This window comes from Megachile rotundata, chromosome 9, assembly GCF_050947335.1.
Source record: "Megachile rotundata isolate GNS110a chromosome 9, iyMegRotu1, whole genome shotgun sequence".
NCBI classification, from domain to species: Eukaryota; Metazoa; Arthropoda; class Insecta; order Hymenoptera; family Megachilidae; genus Megachile; species Megachile rotundata.
Genome location: NC_134991.1, coordinates 2,369,429 through 2,388,697, shown reverse-complemented (window position 1 = coordinate 2,388,697; position 19,269 = coordinate 2,369,429). Strand labels below are relative to the sequence as shown.

General features: G+C 32.1%; 1 long non-coding RNA gene across 2 annotated transcripts in view; it reads right to left on the bottom strand.

The window, feature by feature from the left end:
- LOC143265123 (uncharacterized) overlaps positions 1-19,269 on the bottom strand; it is a 115,124-nt gene that overhangs the window by 10,786 nt on the left and 85,069 nt on the right. For both annotated transcript variants that reach the window (XR_013039287.1, XR_013039286.1), the window contains exon 2: positions 5,378-5,408. This is a non-coding gene — a long non-coding RNA (uncharacterized LOC143265123). The remainder of the gene's footprint in view (positions 1-5,377; positions 5,409-19,269) is intronic.

Genomic DNA, 19,269 nt, shown 5'->3' with positions numbered 1-19,269 from the left:
AATAAATATATATGAAACGTAGTATTTATCTAAAGTGTCATATATGTCTTATATGAAATTATTTATCACTCACTTATAATTTAACCAAATTATGAACAATATTTATTTCGGTTATTAAGTTGACAACTGAATTCACGATTTCCACCTTTTCTAATATAGACTTATTTATTAATATTAAATAAGTAAATTCCTGACAATGTCTCAATGAAGAAAATAATAACTTTGGTTCAATTATTAACATTAAGCAACTTCGTAACAGTTTGATGACTAAAACAAAGTCATCACTTGGAGTTTCCAAGCCGTTAGTCAAAGTGTTAAATGGGAGAATACAGTGCTTTTGGTTTTAAGAATAGCGTAGGTGCGAGATCTTACTATAATGATAAAGTGCACCCACATAAATTGCTATATAACGTCATAAAAGCTACGTCATCTTGCGTTTCATAAACTTCCGTGACTACATTGCCATCTTGGTGGTATTTTCTTTCAAAGATATATGTATGAATCTAATGCAGGATATAACGTGTGTCACGTAATAACTACATTTTGCAGTAAGGTAGCGCTTATGTTATATCAATTCAAAATACAAAGTTTGATAAAGGTGACTACGAAAACACTTCGTTATTTTTATATGAAATGGTTGCTTGTTCATTGTAAGAAACAATAACTAATTATAAATTCAATTGCGGATAACTAATTTTAAATCAATGACATTTGTGTGTAAACATTCAGTTTTAGATGACGTAACAGAAAACTAAGAAATATATCGTGTAAAAAGAAATTTCAATGGTTGTCAAATAACGCAGAAATAATTTTATTTTTCATTGGAATAATAGAAAAAATTAAATTAAAAAAAATTTTTGAAACAACCAATAAAGCTTACGAATATTTTGCGAAATATTATTTAAAGTTTATTTCTTAATACCATCATTTCATTATTAATTTGATTTCTAATTTTAAATAAAATTGGTGGACAAATATTTCAAATTTTTGTATATTGCCCGTGCTTGAGCCTATTCTTTGTCTAAAAAGAAGTCGGAAAACGTCTGTCAGTTATTCAAAATCTTTTAAGCTGATACGGAAATAGTTGTAAAGTTGTTTCATGAATTGCTGAAAATCAATTCAATCTGTTTACGAATGACAGTAAGGATTATATCTACCGACTACGGAATATACGCTGCTACTACACAGTTCGGTGGCAGATTCAATTTCGCGATTCAAAATGAATTAAAATTAACTTATATAATCCCAAAAACGAATACCTCAATTAATTTAGAAATTACATAAATAGAAACATATAATTGCTCTCATTGTCAGTGTGACAATCTCTTAAAGTTGAAGTTCGTCATAAAATCTTTCGACTGTTACTTGTTATATTGTATAAAATATTTACTTATGAATATTATTTAATATTTGTGAGTATATTTATTTTTTCTGATAATATTAATATACAATTCAAAGTGTTTTTGAATACCCATTCGCAGATTAAAAGGTACATTAAATATTCGATATCTGCACAAATGACTTGTACGATATGTGCACCAAAGTTATCTCTACAACTGCGGGGATGACCCCTCTAGACGCCGAGAAGCTCGATTGCCGAGAAATGTAACATGATCCGGGGTGGGAAATATCCGTGAAGCAATACATATACAAATATAAAACTTTTTTATTTTTGATTTTCTCGATATCCAACTTTTACCAATAGATTCTTTACATTTTTCTGATTGAAAGAAGACCAAACACGACATAATTTGGGCTATATTTACTGGTTTAATTGACGATAAAAGTTTTTAACGTAAAGGAGGATAGTGAGTGAAGAAGACAGTGACACTGCGGTCGTGGTAGTCGGCAAAGATGAAAAGTCTGTTCAATTGTTTGCAATGCTTAAGCAATGCTAACTTTTTTATTTTTTATCTAATTTTTATACAACTTTCTCCATCATGTTCGTGACATTTTCCTGACTAAAGTGAGACCAAACACGACGTATTTCGGGACATATTTACTTGTAATTTCAAATGTTACGCGTACATCGATGACTTTACTCTAATAAGATATTGTAAGTAAATATAACTCAAATTACGTCGTATTTGGTCTCATTTTAGTCAGGAAAATTTCACGAATATGATGAAGAAAGTTGTATAAAAAAATGGATGAAAAATAAAAAAGTTAGCATTGCTTAAACATTGCAAACAATTGAACAGACTTTTCATCTTTGCCGACTACCACGACCGCAGTGTCACTGTCTTCTTCACTCACTATCCTCCTTTACGTTAAAAACTTTTATCGTCAATTAAACCAGTAAATATAGTCTAAATTATATCGTGTTTGGTCTCATTTTAATCAGGAAAATGCAAAAAATCTATTTGTAAAAGTTTGATAACGAGAAAATAAAAAATAAAAAAGTTTTTTATTTGCATTGGTATTATCTCACGGATATACTAAGGCCCGGATCATGTTACATTTTCCGGCGAGCGAACTTCGGGCGTCTCGAGGGATCTTCCCCCCAGTGGTGGGGATAATATTTTCGCTTATATCGTAAAGGACATTTTTGCGTATATAGAATGATTACTGTATATATATTATTATATTAAATACTATTGTATGTGTACCCTGTGAATATAGAAATGTATAACAATTATTCAACAGTCAAAAACTTTGTCAACCTTTCGTTAAAGTAACGATTAACGTTCCGAAATATAAATAGCTATGATGTAAAATTAATTAAGAAATGAGTTTTACTTCTTTAACTAAGATATCATTTGTATCAGTTATAAATGTGAAACTATTCAAGATTACTTAATATATATACTGAGAAAAGAAGGCGTTTTAAATTCGAAACGGAAAGTACTTTTTTAAAGGAATGCATCGATTTTTGATATTTTTAATTACGGTGAACCTCTCCGAAAAATCTGAAAAAATTATGAAATAATGCTTATGCCAGTATGTAACTAACGCGTTAATATAAAACTAGTGCTCCGACATTTTCAATAAGAAATCGCATTTTTTCCGATTTTTTGTCGGTTTTTGATTTTTTATAACTACAATTTGCGATCAAAAAATCTGAGAAACTTCTATAATATGCGCTATATACGAACCTTAATGTTTCGGAATTTTTGTACGAAATTAAATAGGAAAAATAGGCCAAAAATCGGAATTTTATTATTTTCCTTTTACTACCTTTACGAATGAGATAGGCAGTTGAAACTTGGTGTGAGCTGTTTTTTTTTTGGATATGTTACCGACTGACGTATTGGGTGTTTCATTTAGCTCAAGGGCATTTTTTATATAAAATTAGTTTTTAGTAGCCCAAAATAATCCTGACAAATAATATATAAATGCGACACCATTTTTAAGTAGGCACTTTAAATTATAAATATTCAAAGTCAGAATCAAATTTCTGGATCTCAAAAAACTCCAAATACCTATTTTTATAAAGATGCCTTCAAAAATTCAAAAATGGTAGTGATCAGAATTTTGTTATTCTTATGATAAAATTGTGATAAAATTATGATCTTGGATTATTTTTCGTGATTTATAATTGGCTTATTCTGAATCTATGAAAAAGTGAATTAAAGACATGATTTTTAAATGTTCACAGTATGTAATATTATTTTATAATATTAATACGCTGCCTCCAATTGGGTTATTTCAATATGATAGCATTCAAACATTGGCTAGCAAATAGGATTAAGTTCAATAGTGATTATAGGACCAACAGTATTATAATGCTGGTAAATGATTTGTGCATACAGTTAATTTGGAAAATTTGTCTGTCAGTTTCATTCAAAACAGTATAAAATCAATATTGGAAATCTACCAAAAACTACTGAACTGAAAGATATGTCATAAAATATTAGTAATTTGTATTACGATTTCATAAACGTCAATCAATTATTCGATCATTTTTCTTAACGAGTTTGATTTTTTGAATTTTTCTTACATAATTTATATAATATGTTTTGAAAATATTTAAGATTTTATTTCCACTAATTATTGTGCATTTTCATCATTTTATTTTCGAAGGAGTTGTTTTCATATATGTATGTATAATCGTTAACCAAAATTCTGTTGCCAATCAATTGTTGGATTAATATTTCTAACATTTCGAGCAAAAAAACTTGTCATCATATAAATGTACATTACGAATAAATATAGAAATGGTACAAGTTTAAAACTAGACATTCCGAAAAATTTCTCTATACTTCTGATACTGCTGCTTTCTGCGAATTAGAAAATTTTTACTTTTACATGAGTGTTACAAGCACGAAATATTATATATATGTATGTTACCGTGAAAGACCGAAATCTGGAGAATGTCGACTTTCACCGGTGAATGTCAACATTCACATAGTCGCTTGGTGTATGTCCGAAATATTTGCTAAATGTCCTTATTTCTGACTTACACTGGTAAATGTCGACATTTACCATGCACTAATGGTGTCGGAGATTTATATTTTCTTCTCCGTAATTCAGTCGCTATAAAACGTCACAAAAGGGTAACGTAACTTTTTCGCCTCTTTTTCTGAGAGGAGTGACCAAGAATTTAAAACACATTGTACATTCTAAGCATACGTGTTCTTCCTCTGTGGCCTATTCTGGCGTGAGTCTCATATAGTATACTAAACAATTCTTCATTGGTAACATAAGACTGTATATTCGTTTCCCCTGATTTTAATGGTACAATTAATTTCCTTTCATCATTAATTTTTAAAACGTCAAAACGTTTCAATCGTCTGTAATCCAAAGGTGTGTTGCACTTAGTTTTAGCAGAAACCACTTCAGAAAGTATTTTAGAGTACTTTTCTTGAGAAAAATAAAAACAATTGTCTTCTCGTTTACCCGCAATTAATGCATTTAACTTTTCAAGAAAAAGATCACGATTTACTGCAGTATCCATTCAGTATAAATTATGGTATTGGAAAAAAAAAATTAAGAAAACGTTGCTCGCATCATCAAAGTTTGCATAAGATTGACAAAGCTAACTGACTCCCAGCAGAACACAGGATTTGGCGGGACAGAGCCAGTCGCTTCTTTGTCGGTTCCTCTCTTTTGGACTTTCACCACAGCATATCTGTGATTGTCGATATACACCGGTGAAGGTCCGAATGTACAAGAATGTAATAAAATATTCGATCTTTCACCGACGTATTTGGTATGTGTTGACATTCACCGGTGAAAATCGACATTCTCCAATTTCGGTCTTTCACAGTAACATATAAGTATATACATGTATATATTTAAATCTTTATGACTTTGTCATTTTTTATGTGTACAAAATTGTGTTATATTTTGATATCATAATCAACACAAATATTTGTTATTAGTAAATAGGTACGAAATAATTATTAAATTCTATGTACAATATTTTTTTACTCACCTCGCCCTTTTTCGGAAGGTTAAGGTCGATTCTGCAGAAAGAAAAACAGAGAAAATATTTTAGAAATTTATTTTCTACAAAAAATTGTTTTGCAAAATATTTTATGAAAAACAATAATGCATGTTGAAACATTTATAAGAGTAATATATCATCAGCTAATTCATATTTTGTTGATGACGTTTAAAATATTTTGAAGTTTTTTATAATAATTGTTGTGTGCAGAAAAACTAGTTATCTCAGAATATCTGCACACAATTTATCCTGTGGTTTTTAGTTCCTTTATGAGGCGGATTTATCGTCTGGGCATAAATGCTTGGTGAAGAAGGAAAAAGTAGCCATCCTTCAAGTGTTGCTAATACCGTAAGTATTGTTTCTTAATCACATGTTTTGAATCATGCTGATTAAACTGTTGATCTCGGCAATTAAGGTCTGCTATCCTCGAATCATTACATTTTTATTTACATGTTTGTATTGAGCTTGTTTGCTCAAAAATTATAACTGAATAAAATGGATTTTGAAAAGATAGAGAAACAAAATTAAAATTAAATTTAGCACCGCGACATTCTTGATAAGTAACATGACATTCTCTAATGTTTCTGGATAATCAAAAGAAGAAAAAATATTAGACAGCTTATCGTTTCCTTCTAGGTTTGTTTTTTCCATGTAACATTTATAAAAATACACTTTAAGATTTACTTTTAAGATTTACATTCATGTTAGGAAATTGTTCTTGATAATACGATTCTAAATTCTCAACTTCTGAAATTTTCAAATTCCGAAATTTATAAATTTCCTAATGGCTGAAAGTGAAAATTTTTAAGTTTTCAAGTATTTAAATTTCCGAATATTCCAATTTTGTGATTTATACAATTTCAAATTTTTAAATCATTTTTCTAATCACTCAAATTTTTAAACACCAAATTTGCAAATACTAGAAATTTTGAAATCACCAAATATCCATACCTCCAAATGCATACATTAAAAAATATCAAAACTTTCAAATTCGTAAAATGATCAAATATTTAAATACCCAAATTTCATTTCTCAAATTTAAATCTACCAATTCATAAATTTTGGGGATTTTCAAATTCCTAAATATTTCGTACTTTCATATTCATAAATTTCTGAATTTTCAAGTTTCCAAATTCACTAATTTTCAGATATTCGCCTTCTTCAATTTTCAAATTTTTAAGTTTCCAAGCTTTTAAATTTCCAAATATCTCTAGTATGGAGGTTGTTAATGAGATATTTTTTACAGCGGAGACCAAGGCGCATTTGAATAATTCAAATTTACTACCTCAAATATATTTTATGTAAGTATAATACCAGCCATACTGTTCTCGATACTATTTGAAACAAAAGTCGATTAATTATTATGATCAGTCTAAAATGTAATTGTTGGAGTTTTGAATTTACGCGCTTTTAAAACTCTTAAATGAAGAAATTCGCGGTCCTTCATTTTCTGTTTTTGGTTGCCGTGCAGCGTTTTGTGTTTTGAGAATCGTTGGTGACTTCACGTTTTACGATGTCCGGCGTCTTCTTGTAATAATTTATTTTGCGTATTTTTAATAAAAATAGCTGTGTTCACTATTAAAAATCCATCAGGTTATGGGTCCAGAGGACTCAGAGATTGGGTAACCGGTGAAAAATAATTAAATGTGTAAAAATAGTGATCAGCAGTAAAATAAGGTAAACCGCGTACGTCGTGTGTATTAAAAGAAATTGAAAATGAATATCGGAAGGGTAGAACAAGTTCAAAAATTAAACTCTACGAACTATGATACGTGGAAAATTCAAATGAGAAGTATTCTTCGCTACAACGAATTATGGGGGTACGTAGATGAAAGTATTCCAAGACCCCGCGAAAACTACGAAGAATGGACCATAAAGGACGAAAAGGCTCTCGATTCAATCATTCTTGGTGTACAACCCGACCAATATAATTATGTTAAGAAGTCGGAAACTTCAGCAGATGCATGGCAAGTATTAAATCAAAAATATGAATCTAAAAGTCCTATGAGACAATGTGCTCTATTCAAACAGTTATATCGTTTAAAGAAAGTATCAAGTCAAAGTATGACGCAGTTCATAAACGAATTCATGAACATTGCGGAGCAGCTTGAGGAATGTGAGCTAAAATTGCCCGAAAATTTATTGTCTATTTGGTTGTTAAATTCTTTGCCTCATGAATATGAAACTTTATGTATAGCAATTGAATCAAGAGAGCAAATGCCATTATTAGAAGAACTGAAAAGCAAGATACTTGAAGAAGAATCAAGACAAACGGAAAATATGAAGGAGCAGGAAGACGGTGCAGAAGGGTCCCTATTATTCAGTAAAGGTAAGCCGTACAAGAAAAATATAATACAAAAAAAAAATAATACACAAAATGAACAAGGAAAGAGATTTAACATAAAATGTTTTACATGTGGCAAACTGGGACATATTGCTAAGAATTGCAGATCAAAACCAAAAATTGAAAATAAGAGAATGTCACAGAATGCATTTACAGCCAGTGCTTTCAGTACAACCACTCGAAGAGCAGGAATTTGGTGCTTGGACAGTGGAGCGAGTACACATATGTGCTATGATAAGAAGAAATTTAATGTACTGGATGATAATGAGAAAACAAAAATCTATACAGCTGCAGAAAATAGCATTACTTCACAGGGACAAGAAGAAATAGATATAAATATAAAAACTCCTAAGGAATCAAAGATCATTAAATTGCAACAGGCAATGAATGTTCCAGAGTTCAAGAGTAATTTATTATCTGTATCAAGTATTACCAGAAATGGATATTCTGTAGCATTTTATGAAAATAATGCAGTTGTAAAACGTAAAGATGGATCAATTGCAATGAAAGCGACGATGGAAGATGGTTTGTACATAATAAAGAAAATCAAGTTCAATCAGCAATGATAGCTGAACAGTGTGATAGAAAATTAATGAAATGGCATCAGAGAATGGGTCATTTAAATTTTGAGGATGTAAGGAAACTAAAAAGAAAAGAAATTGTAATTGGAATGAAAGATGAATGCAAAAATGGAAACCCAGTATGTGAGGTATGTATAAAGGCAAAGATTCATCAATTACCTTTCAAAAAGTCAATAACAAGAAAAAAAGGTGTTTTGGATTTAATACACACTGATATTTGTGGGCCATTTAAGACTCGTTCGTTAGGGGGAGCAAAATATTTTGCAACATTTATTGATGACCATAGTAGATACACTAAAGTAGTATTTTTGAAGGAAAAATCAGAAATTTTCATAGCATTTAAAGAATATAAAAATCGTGTTGAGAAGCAAACAGGTTGTCAAATAAAAAAAATTCGAAGTGATAATGCTAAAGAATATTTGTCGCATGCTTTTAATGAATTTTTAAAACAAGAAGGTATTGAAAGGCAGCTGGGCGTGGAGTACACGCCACAGCAAAACGGATTGGCCGAACGCGCAAATCAAACATTGGTAGAAATGGCGCGTTGTATGTTATTAGAAGCAAATTTACCTTATATGTTATGGGCAGAAGCGGTGCATACGGCTGCATATATTAGAAATAAATGTCCAACCAAAGCATTAAATGATTTAACTCCAATTGAAGTATGGACAAAGAAGAAACCATATGTAGGGTATTATAGAACATTTGGAAGCCGAGTTATTGCGCTAAATAAAAATAACAGAGGAGGAAAATTCGCACCAAGGGGCGAAGAATATATTCTGGTTGGATACTCTCAAGAAGCGAAAGCTTATAGATTATGGAAAAAGGACACAAATCAAGTAGTGAAACGAAGAGATGTACGTTTCATAGAAAATTTCAGAGAGTCGCTGAATTCCGAAGAAGAGAAGAAACAAGAATCAGAATTAGAAACAGAATATATATCGTTTGATATGGATGAAAAAGCAGAAGAGTTGGACAGGGAACAAGAGCAACATGAAATGTCGTATGAAAATAATAGCAGGAATGATTCTGAAGATTTACATGAGGAAGATGAAGAAGAAGAAACAGCAGAAGAAGAGCTGGAAATTGATGAGACTCAAATTGATGAGACTCCACTAAGAAAAGGTCGTGGTATAGACCAAAATTGGAAAAGACCGGACGGCGTAGTAGACCGCGAAAATTGTATCACAACGCAAATTTTTCAAAACGTGAAGAATGTAAAGTACCAAACACGGTCGAGGAAGCAATAAACTCGCCCGAAAAGTCATTCTGACTAGAGGCAATGAAGTCCGAGTTCGACACATTAAAGCACAATAATACTTGGAGTTTGGTAAGTAAACCAGCGAATAGAAAAGTATTCAAAAATAAGTGGGTTTACAGGATAAAACGGGACCAGGAAGGAAATATTAAACAATTCAAGGCGAGATTAGTAGCACGTGGAGATCAACAAATACTGGGACAGGATTATGATGAAACATTTGCGCCTGTAGCAAGATTTGAGATGCTGAGAACATTTTTGGCAATAAGTGTCGAAAGTGAAATGTTTGTTCATCATATGGACGTTGTTTCGGCGTATACACAGGCCGAGTTATCTGATGAAATATATATGGAACAACTAAAACTATTTGTCGTAAAAGGAGAAGATGATAAGGTATGCAAGTTGCACAAATCATTATACGGATTGAAACAGGCAGGTCGCGAATGGTATAATAAATTAAGTAAATATTTGATAAGCGTTAATTTTGTTAAATCTGCAATAAATCCGTGTGTTTATGTAGATAAGTCAGATGGTAGTGATGTAGTAATAATAATTTATGTAGATGATTTGCTAATAGCTTCTGTTGATTTTAACAAATTAGAAATTGTAAAGGATTTACTGAAAAAGCAATTCGAAATGAAAGATTTAGGACCCGTTAAAACTATATTGGGTATATGTGTTGAAAGACAAGGTCAAAAAGGAAGCATAAGGTTAAATCAAAGTAAATATATAGAAGATTTACTTGAACGTTTTAATATGAGCAATTGTAAAACGGTGAGTACACCTTTGGAAGCTAAAGTAAATCAACAATTGAAAGATTTTGAACCACTGACAGATGTAGAAATTGATGAAATGAAGGAAAAACCTTATCGGCAATTAGTAGGGAGTTTATTGTATTTAGCAAATACAACTAGACCTGATATAATGTTTGCGACGAACTTTTTATGTCGATTTTGTGAAAATCCGAGATTCATGCACTGGAAAATGGCAAAACATGTATTAAGGTATTTGCGAGGGACAATTAATTATTGTATTAAATATGAAAAGAGGAATGAACCATTACAAGCGTATGTAGATTCCGATTGTGGTGGAAACCTCGTCGATAGACATTCGTGTTCTGGATTTGTTACGTTTTTAGCTGGTGTTCCAATAAGCTGGGCGACCAGAAAGCAAAAATGCGTCGCGCTTTCCATAATGGAATCGGAATATATAACACTTTCCGAAGTAACGAAAGAAATTGTATATTTGCGAGAATTATTGAAACATATGAAACAATCAAAGTTTGTGTTTAAAAAGACGCGAATATTTTGTGATAATCAGAGTGCAGTCTCGTTGTGTATGAATAATGTTTATCATGCTAGAAGTAAGCACATTGATAGAAGATTTCATTTTTCAAGAGAGACTCAGGAAAAAGGTTATATTGAAGTATGTTATAAGCCTACGAGTGACATGGCAGCAGATATATTAACGAAATCACTGCCAAGGTTAAAACATGTAAAGTGCGTAAAACTGTTAAGATTATGTAATTAGAAATTTAAGACTGTTTTGTAAAATAATGTATATTGTTAATTTGGATTGCGTAGCATCGGCCCGCGAATTAAGGGGAGTGTTGGAGTTTTGAATTTACGCGCTTTTAAAACTCTTAAATAAAGAAATTCGTGGTCCTTCGTTTTCTGTTTTTGGTTGCCGTGCAGCGTTTTGTGTTTTGAGAATCGTTGGTGACTTCACGTTTTACGATGTCCGGCGTCTTCTTGTAATAATTTATTTTGCGTATTTTTAATAAAAATAACTGTGTTCACTATTAAAAATCCATCAGTAATAAAAAAAGTTAATTAGTTTTATGTTATTGTTATGCAAAGTAAGTTTCATTAAAATTATTAAAAGTTGGAATACACGTTCGGTAGTTAGTAATATATGTTTCGATAAATTATGCTATAAAACTTACAATCATTTTGCAAAAAGTTTGCAAAATTCCGTTATGTCAGTTTCATGTTACTGGATGTAACAGACGAAAATTAGTGTAGCGTAAATCTAATGGACAATTAAAAACAAGTAATATAAGACCGACGATGAAATACGGTGGTGGAGGGTTGATGCTATGGGGCTGCATTTTTAGTGCTGGAGGAGGGGGACGGGTTTTTATTGAAGATATTATGGACAAGAACAAATATTGAGACATATTAATAAAAAATTTATTAAAAAGTGCAACGATATGGGTATACGCGACAGTTTTAAGTTCCACCAGAATAACGATCCGAAACACAAATCGAGAATAGTTGAGGAATATTTATTATATGCTTGTCCGAAAGTGCTCCATCCTCGATCACAATCACCGGATTTAAATCCAATTGAAAATCTATGAGACTTATTGGATCGTAATGTTAAGACCACCCCTATAGAAACAAGAGACGAATTAAAAAATGCGACTGATGGAAGAGTGGAAACACCATTACTCAAAATTATTTAAATAAAATAATTTCAAACATGCCAACACGTTTGTAACACGTCATGTGACAAAAGGAATGTATCAAAAAATATTAAATTAATATTAAAATTATAACTTTGTTGTTACATACAGTCTAAATAAGAAAAAACTTTATGTAATATTAAGTGTCCGAATATTTTTTCGACACCAATATCGGGTCTAATTTCGTTTATCATTTATTATGTAGAAAACAATAAAAAATAAAGTATTTAATTTTACATATTTGTAAACTAAAATATGTGCTTTAACTCATTACGGATCAGAAAATTCGATAATTACATTGCAAGTAAGTACATAAAGCTTTAATTTCGCAAATACCATAATGTCCGAATATTAAATCGAGTAACTGTATTTCAACGATAATGTATTCGGATGTAGTTACGGAATTGCCAATGACTACCAAAGTAGGAGAAACATGAAGATTGAATGTCTGTATCAAATTTAATTTGCATTTTGATGGATATCAGTTTGAAGAACTCCACATATAGAACATTCTTTTTTTTTCTAAGCGTGTGTTTATCTTTTTAATTATATCGTGTTTAAAAAAGTTGATGTACTATATTTTTGTGACACTTTGTATTTATGTACAATTGCACCCCAGGGTTCAAAATTATCTCGTACCGGGATGCACTAGAACAAAATACAGAAAAAATTAAAAAAAAAAAAAAACTAAAAAATTAAGAAATTAAGAAAAATTATGAAATTATTTTTCCAATACAGAAAAGAAATGTTTTAATGTCAAGAAGTGTTGAACTACGATCTCATCTACCCATTGATTTTTGTTTAAACAATTTTGGAAAATTATAATCAAGAAAAAACGTATTACGCTTGGTTTACACTTTCAACTGTATATGGAATTTCTACGTAAAGATTCAATCGTTATAAACGGATCAATACATTTTATAATTTGCCCACGTATTCTGAAATATTCATATAGTAAAACTCAGTTTATTTGCACTTCATATATTAACTATATTAATATAATTTCAATACACAAACTAAGAATAATAATCAAACCAAATAATTTTATTTAATTTTAGAAAAAAGGTATTCTATGTCCGTAGTTATATACGTATATACGTTGACTAATTTCATAAACTTTTTTAGAAAAAAATGGGGACGCAGAGGAAAAAGGTCCCACCACTGTACAATTGATTCATTTTTAAATTTCTAAATTTCAGAATTTAGAAATTTGAAAACTTGAACATTCGAAAAGTTGAAAATTCTAAAATGTGGATATTAACAAATTCGAAAACTTGAATATTTACAAACTTTAAACTTTTGAATTTAACAAATTTTTAAATTTAGAAATTTAGGAATTTAGGATATACGTACCACTAGGAAGTGAGAAAAAACTATAATACAAAGTAAGTAAAACAAAATTGGCATTTAAAAAGTTGCGAGAATTAGGAAAGCAATATAATGTTATTTTTTATTGAAATAGACTACAGAACTTTGCACACGTTTCACTTTATATCTACTTTAGCTTTATTACAGCAATGATATAACAAAAAAACATAGTTTTATTTTGTGTTAAATTTAAATAATCATTTTGAAAATACTTTATTTTAATATCTAACAAGTAAACCTACCCAAGTGTCACTCTCCGATTTTTATGAAATTTGGATATGTTATAGTACATGGAAAATTAGGGGATACGTATTTTCTTTTATCTGCGGTAAAACGTATTTAGGGTATGAAACAACCCCCCAAAGTGTGAGGGTAAAATGGAAAAATTGCGATATTTTCGAGATCAGTGAAGCAATTTTGATGATTTTTGGTATGAAAGTATCTTTCGATAGAATATACTAGAGTAAGTATATTTCGATAGACGACAAAAATTAGCCTAGATATGTTGGAAAGGGAGTGAAAATTAGGAGGTGAAGTACCCCTAAAGCGACCAATTTCTTGATGCAAAAAAATCAGTTTTGATCTGATCGAAATAAAATCGAGTAAAACTTCAAAAGGAAAGTTAATTAGAGAACACGTATTTTTTTTTGTTTTTTTACATAAATATTTGGGGTGTAAACAACTCCTAAATTACCGCGCTCGTTTGGTACTACGCATGAAACACCTTGTAAAAAATACGTATCCCCTAATTTTCCATGTACTATAACATATCCAAATTTCATAAAAATCGGAGAATGACACTTGGGTAGGTTTACTTGTAAGTGCGGTTGCTAAGTAATAACACTGTGCTTTAAAAATAATTGGACTCACAAGTAAATCTACGGAAGTGTCATTCTCCGATTGTTTTGAAATTTGGATATAATACATGAAGAATTAAGGGACACGTGTTTTTTTTATCTGTAGAAAAACATATTTAAGGCATGAAACAACTCCTGCAAATGGAAAGGTAAAATGGAAAAATTGCGATATTTTTGAGACAAATAAAGCAATTATGTATAATGATTTTTTCTGTACGAAAGTATTTTTCAATAGAATACGGAAATCGGTCTAGGTATGTTAGAAGAAGAGTGAAAATTAGGGGTGAAGTACTCCTAGAGTGACCAATTTCTTGCCGTAAAAAATCAGTTTTGATCTGATCGAAATTTGACATTACGCTTGAAACATTTTGCGATAATATATTTTTTTAATCTGTTCGATCTTTTTAATATAGTGGTCTTTTACATCGCTGAATCCAAATCTGAAATAAAAATTTAATATGACAGATCCAATATGGTAGACAAAAACTCGAAGAACTACTTGAATACACAGTAACTCGACATGCGACTTTCAGAATACAATAGAATCAATTTTCAATTAAACAATTAAATTGATATAAATTTAACATTTGGGAAAGTAATAATAATTGATAGCGACATGGCATGAACATTGTTTAATTACTGGGGCATATGAATATTGTTAGATTTTAATTAACTTAGAACTTTTTCTTTCACAAATGTTTAATTTTTATTATTTTATCTGTAAAAAGAAATTTCATTCATTCGAATAAAAGTATTTAGTTATACTTTTACATTATCTAAATATAAATGAAATTGGGATTATCTTAACTACTTCGTTAACACGAGTCTTATCGTGGCAACCAATCTGGATAAACGTGTGTTTATGAGTGAGCTGGTGTTTACAACTAGCGTTCCGAGTGAGTGTTCTGAGTGAGCAACTAATTGTAATAACATGCAGCTATACATAATCATTTACAGTGTCTCATCACAACTATATATCAAATTAAATTAAATACGATAGCAAATCAAGGGCCAATTTTCGTGGTCCGCCTTGTGCTAGACCATGGAGGGCTCTACAAATCAAGCTAACGACAAAAGCCTAAACATTAAACTAAAAAAGAAGGACGGCAGCTACACCTTGAACTTTGCAGGCAAGAAAAGGGTTATTCATGTACCCTTATCCGACGCGTGTATGGACCTAACCATGGATTTAGAGTCAAATGACATGTCTACTGAAACCGAAACGCTAAAGACCTACAGGACTTATTTACAGGAAATGAACAACACAAGCCATACTCCCGATAATTCGCCTACTAAATGGTTAATGGATATTCCAATATCAAATTCGTTTGAAATCCTCTCCAAATCAGACAAACAAACAACAGAATCTTCACGAACCATTCAGCCAAAACCACCAATTTTCATAGAAGTCCAAATAATCGACCCACTAAGGAAACTTCTGGAAGAAACTATTCAAAATGATTACACCATCAAACAATTATACAACAACCAAATCAAGGTTTAGACTAACACGCCAGAAGACTACAGGAAACTGACTGCAGCTCTAAAGGTAAAAAATGCCAATTACCATACATACCAACCCAAAACGGACAGAAACTATAAAGTGGTTCTGAGAGGCATTCACCCAAAAACAAATAAGGATGATATCAAAAATCAACTCGAACAATAAAACCACAAAATACGTTCAATAAACAATATAACCCGATACGATACTAAAAAACTATTCCCACTATTCATCATAGAACTCGAACCACACACTAATAACAAACAAATCTACAGTACTAACAGACTTTTAAACACAGTAGTTACTTTTGAACCACCTAGGGCAAAAAGAGATATTCCACAGTGCAGTAGATGCCAATCGTATGGCCATCCAAAAACTATTGCAATAGAATTCCAGCCTGTGTTAAATGTGCAGAAATCACCTCACGAAAGACTGCCCAATTAAAGGCCATACAGACAATGTCAAATGCATCAACTGCCACGGCAATCACCCAGCCATCTATAAAGGCTGCACCACCAGAAAGCAGCTTCAACCGAAATTGTTTCCGCAGATGAGGCACAAGTCGTTACAAAACCAACCAGGTTCATCTACCAGTTCTACCAAAGTCACCAGTCACTTTGAAAATCAGGCCAACGCTATGACCTACGCACAGGTAACCAGCAGCAACACTCACTCACAGCTAAATACAGTCCTAACTAACAAACATAGAACTTCAGCAACTGATACCTCAACAGACATGAGCGATATAAAAACTCTACTTACTCAATCCGCTAAAAATAGAGAAACCCTTTATAACCATGTTTCAAGAACAAACTAACTTACATAGACAGCAAATGCAACGAATAAACACAATGCTAGAACTACTCTCAAAACTAATGCTTACCAAACCACATAATGTACCATAATCTTAAAATTGCTGTCTGGAACGCAAGTAGGCTAGCAAAACGAATGCAAGAACTAAAAGTATTCCTCACGATGCACAACATAGACATAATGCTAATTTCGGAAACGCACCTAACCGACAAGCACTGCATCAAAATCCCTTTATATGCAATAATGGATACAAAGCACCCACTAGATAAAGCCCATTGTGGTATTGCAATAGTCATAGAAAATAATATCAAACACTATCTTCACAGCAAAATGAACCTCCCCCACTTCCAATCAACAGTAATAACAGTTGAAACAGCTAATCGCACAATAAACTTTGCAGCCATTTATAATCCACCTAAATTCAAAATCTCAGAACAAGAGTATACTGACTTTTTCCATTTCCTTAATTCCTCATTCATAGCTGGGGGTGACTACAATGCAAAAAGCCCTTATTGGGGATCAAAATCCACTAACCCAAGAGGTAGGTGCCTCGAGCAGGTGATACAAAAACTCTCCCTTGAGGTCATTTCGACGGGTGAACCTACTTACTGACCCCAAGCAATGGAAAAGACACCTGATTTTCTTGACTTCGCTATCTCCAAGGATATTAATGAAACCCACATAATCGCTGAATCTTGCCTAGATTTAAGCTCGGACCATTCACCTATCATATTGAAATACAATCAAAAGCCAGTACTCATCCACAAATCATTAACAATGTACAATAACAGAACCGACTGGAATTCCTTTAGAAATGAAATAGAGGCAAACTTAAATTGTAACATCCCCCTTAAGACTCCCGAGCAAATTGACTTAGCTGTCGAAAACTTGAATAAAATTATTCGTAAAGCTATTATAAAAGCAACACCACCAACCACCGTATTCCACTATACTGCAACACTTCCGAACTACATAATACAGAAAATAAAAGATAAAAGTAAGCTCAAAAAGACCTGGCAAAAACAGAAAACTCCATACAACAAAAAACTTCTAAACGCAGCTACTAAAGAATTAAAAACAACACTCCAAAACTACAATAACCAGCAGTTCAACAACTTCATTACCAACCTATCCCCATCTAAGGACGCAGACTACTCACTATGGAAAGCCACACAAAAAATGAAGCGCCCTATACGCTGTATTCCGGCTGTTAAGACGGCAGCGGGCAAATGAGCTAAATCAAACTCAGAAAAGGCCGAAACATTTGCCGAACACCTATATGAAACCTTCCAACCCCACTCATTCGATAACCCAAGTCCACAGGACGAAATACTTAATTTTACCGAACCACCAAATACAACAGGTGATGAAACAATTTGCAGAACAAAGATAAGCGAAGTGAGAAGAATCATACATAAAATCCAAATTAATAAAACTCCAGGACATGATGCCATTAACGACAAAATTATCAAGGAACTACCTCTTCAGATCATAAAGTACCTAACAATACTATTCAATTCTGTGCTAAGAATAAAATATTTCCCAAGCTAATGGAAAATAGCCCAAGTTGTCATGTTACTCAAACCTGGGAAAGATCCACATTTTACAGGATACTTCATTATCGACCTTCGCGGACGACACTGCTATTCTGGCTATCCACATCGACGTTAACACTGCAACACAACTTCTGCAACAAAACTTACATACTCTCGAAATCTGGTTCAAAAAATGGAAAATAAAAGTTAACGAAGGAAAATCCAACCACATAATATTTACACTTAGGAAACAGAAATCTCCTGTCGTAAAACTATTCCATAAACCAACGTCGTTAAATACCTAGGTATGTACCTTGATAGCAGGTTAACATGGAAACACCATATCCAGAAAAAAATTCAACAAATTAAAACCAAAAGAAGAAATATGGGATACTTAACAGGCAGAAACACTAAATTAAGTACAGACAATAAACTCTTAATTTACAAGTCAATTATTAAACCCATATGGACATACGGGATTGAACTCTGGGGTACAGCTGCCAATAGTCATGTAAAAAAGATCGAGGCACTCCAATCAATAATATTACGCACTGTGGTAAACGCCCCGTGGTACATAAGAAATGAAGACCTCATGAAGGACCTTGAAATCGAATCGGTAGAAAAGGCCATCCACCGCTTTGTAAACAAATATAAACAGAGGCTGACAAAGCACCCAGCTAGCTCAATACTCATACTCTCTAGAAATCATCAGAAGACTGCATAGAAAACATCCGAGCAATCTTATAGATAGCAATTAGTATTGTCTAAAACATATTCAAAGGTATAGACCACTGGGCATATACCTACAAGTTCTTATTCACGCTCCGTTAAAATAATTTACCAAATATTTATACTAAACAAACTGTAAATTAATCGAGGAAAATATAAAAAAAAAACTTCGTTAACTGTTTGACCACTGGGACATTTGCTTCATTTGCTTTTCTTTTAATTGTAAACAATTTCGTATCAAAATTCACCTATCTGTGGGGTCGAATAAAAGTAGGTATTAAGGATGTTGAACGAATGAGGTATCATGATAAGATTATTGAAGATTCTGACACAGGGCACCTGTTGCGCTCGGTTCCGCGTAATCACCATGTATTTCAGCAGAGCGTAGGCAGCTTGTGCTCCAGCTGGGACAACCGTGTGACTG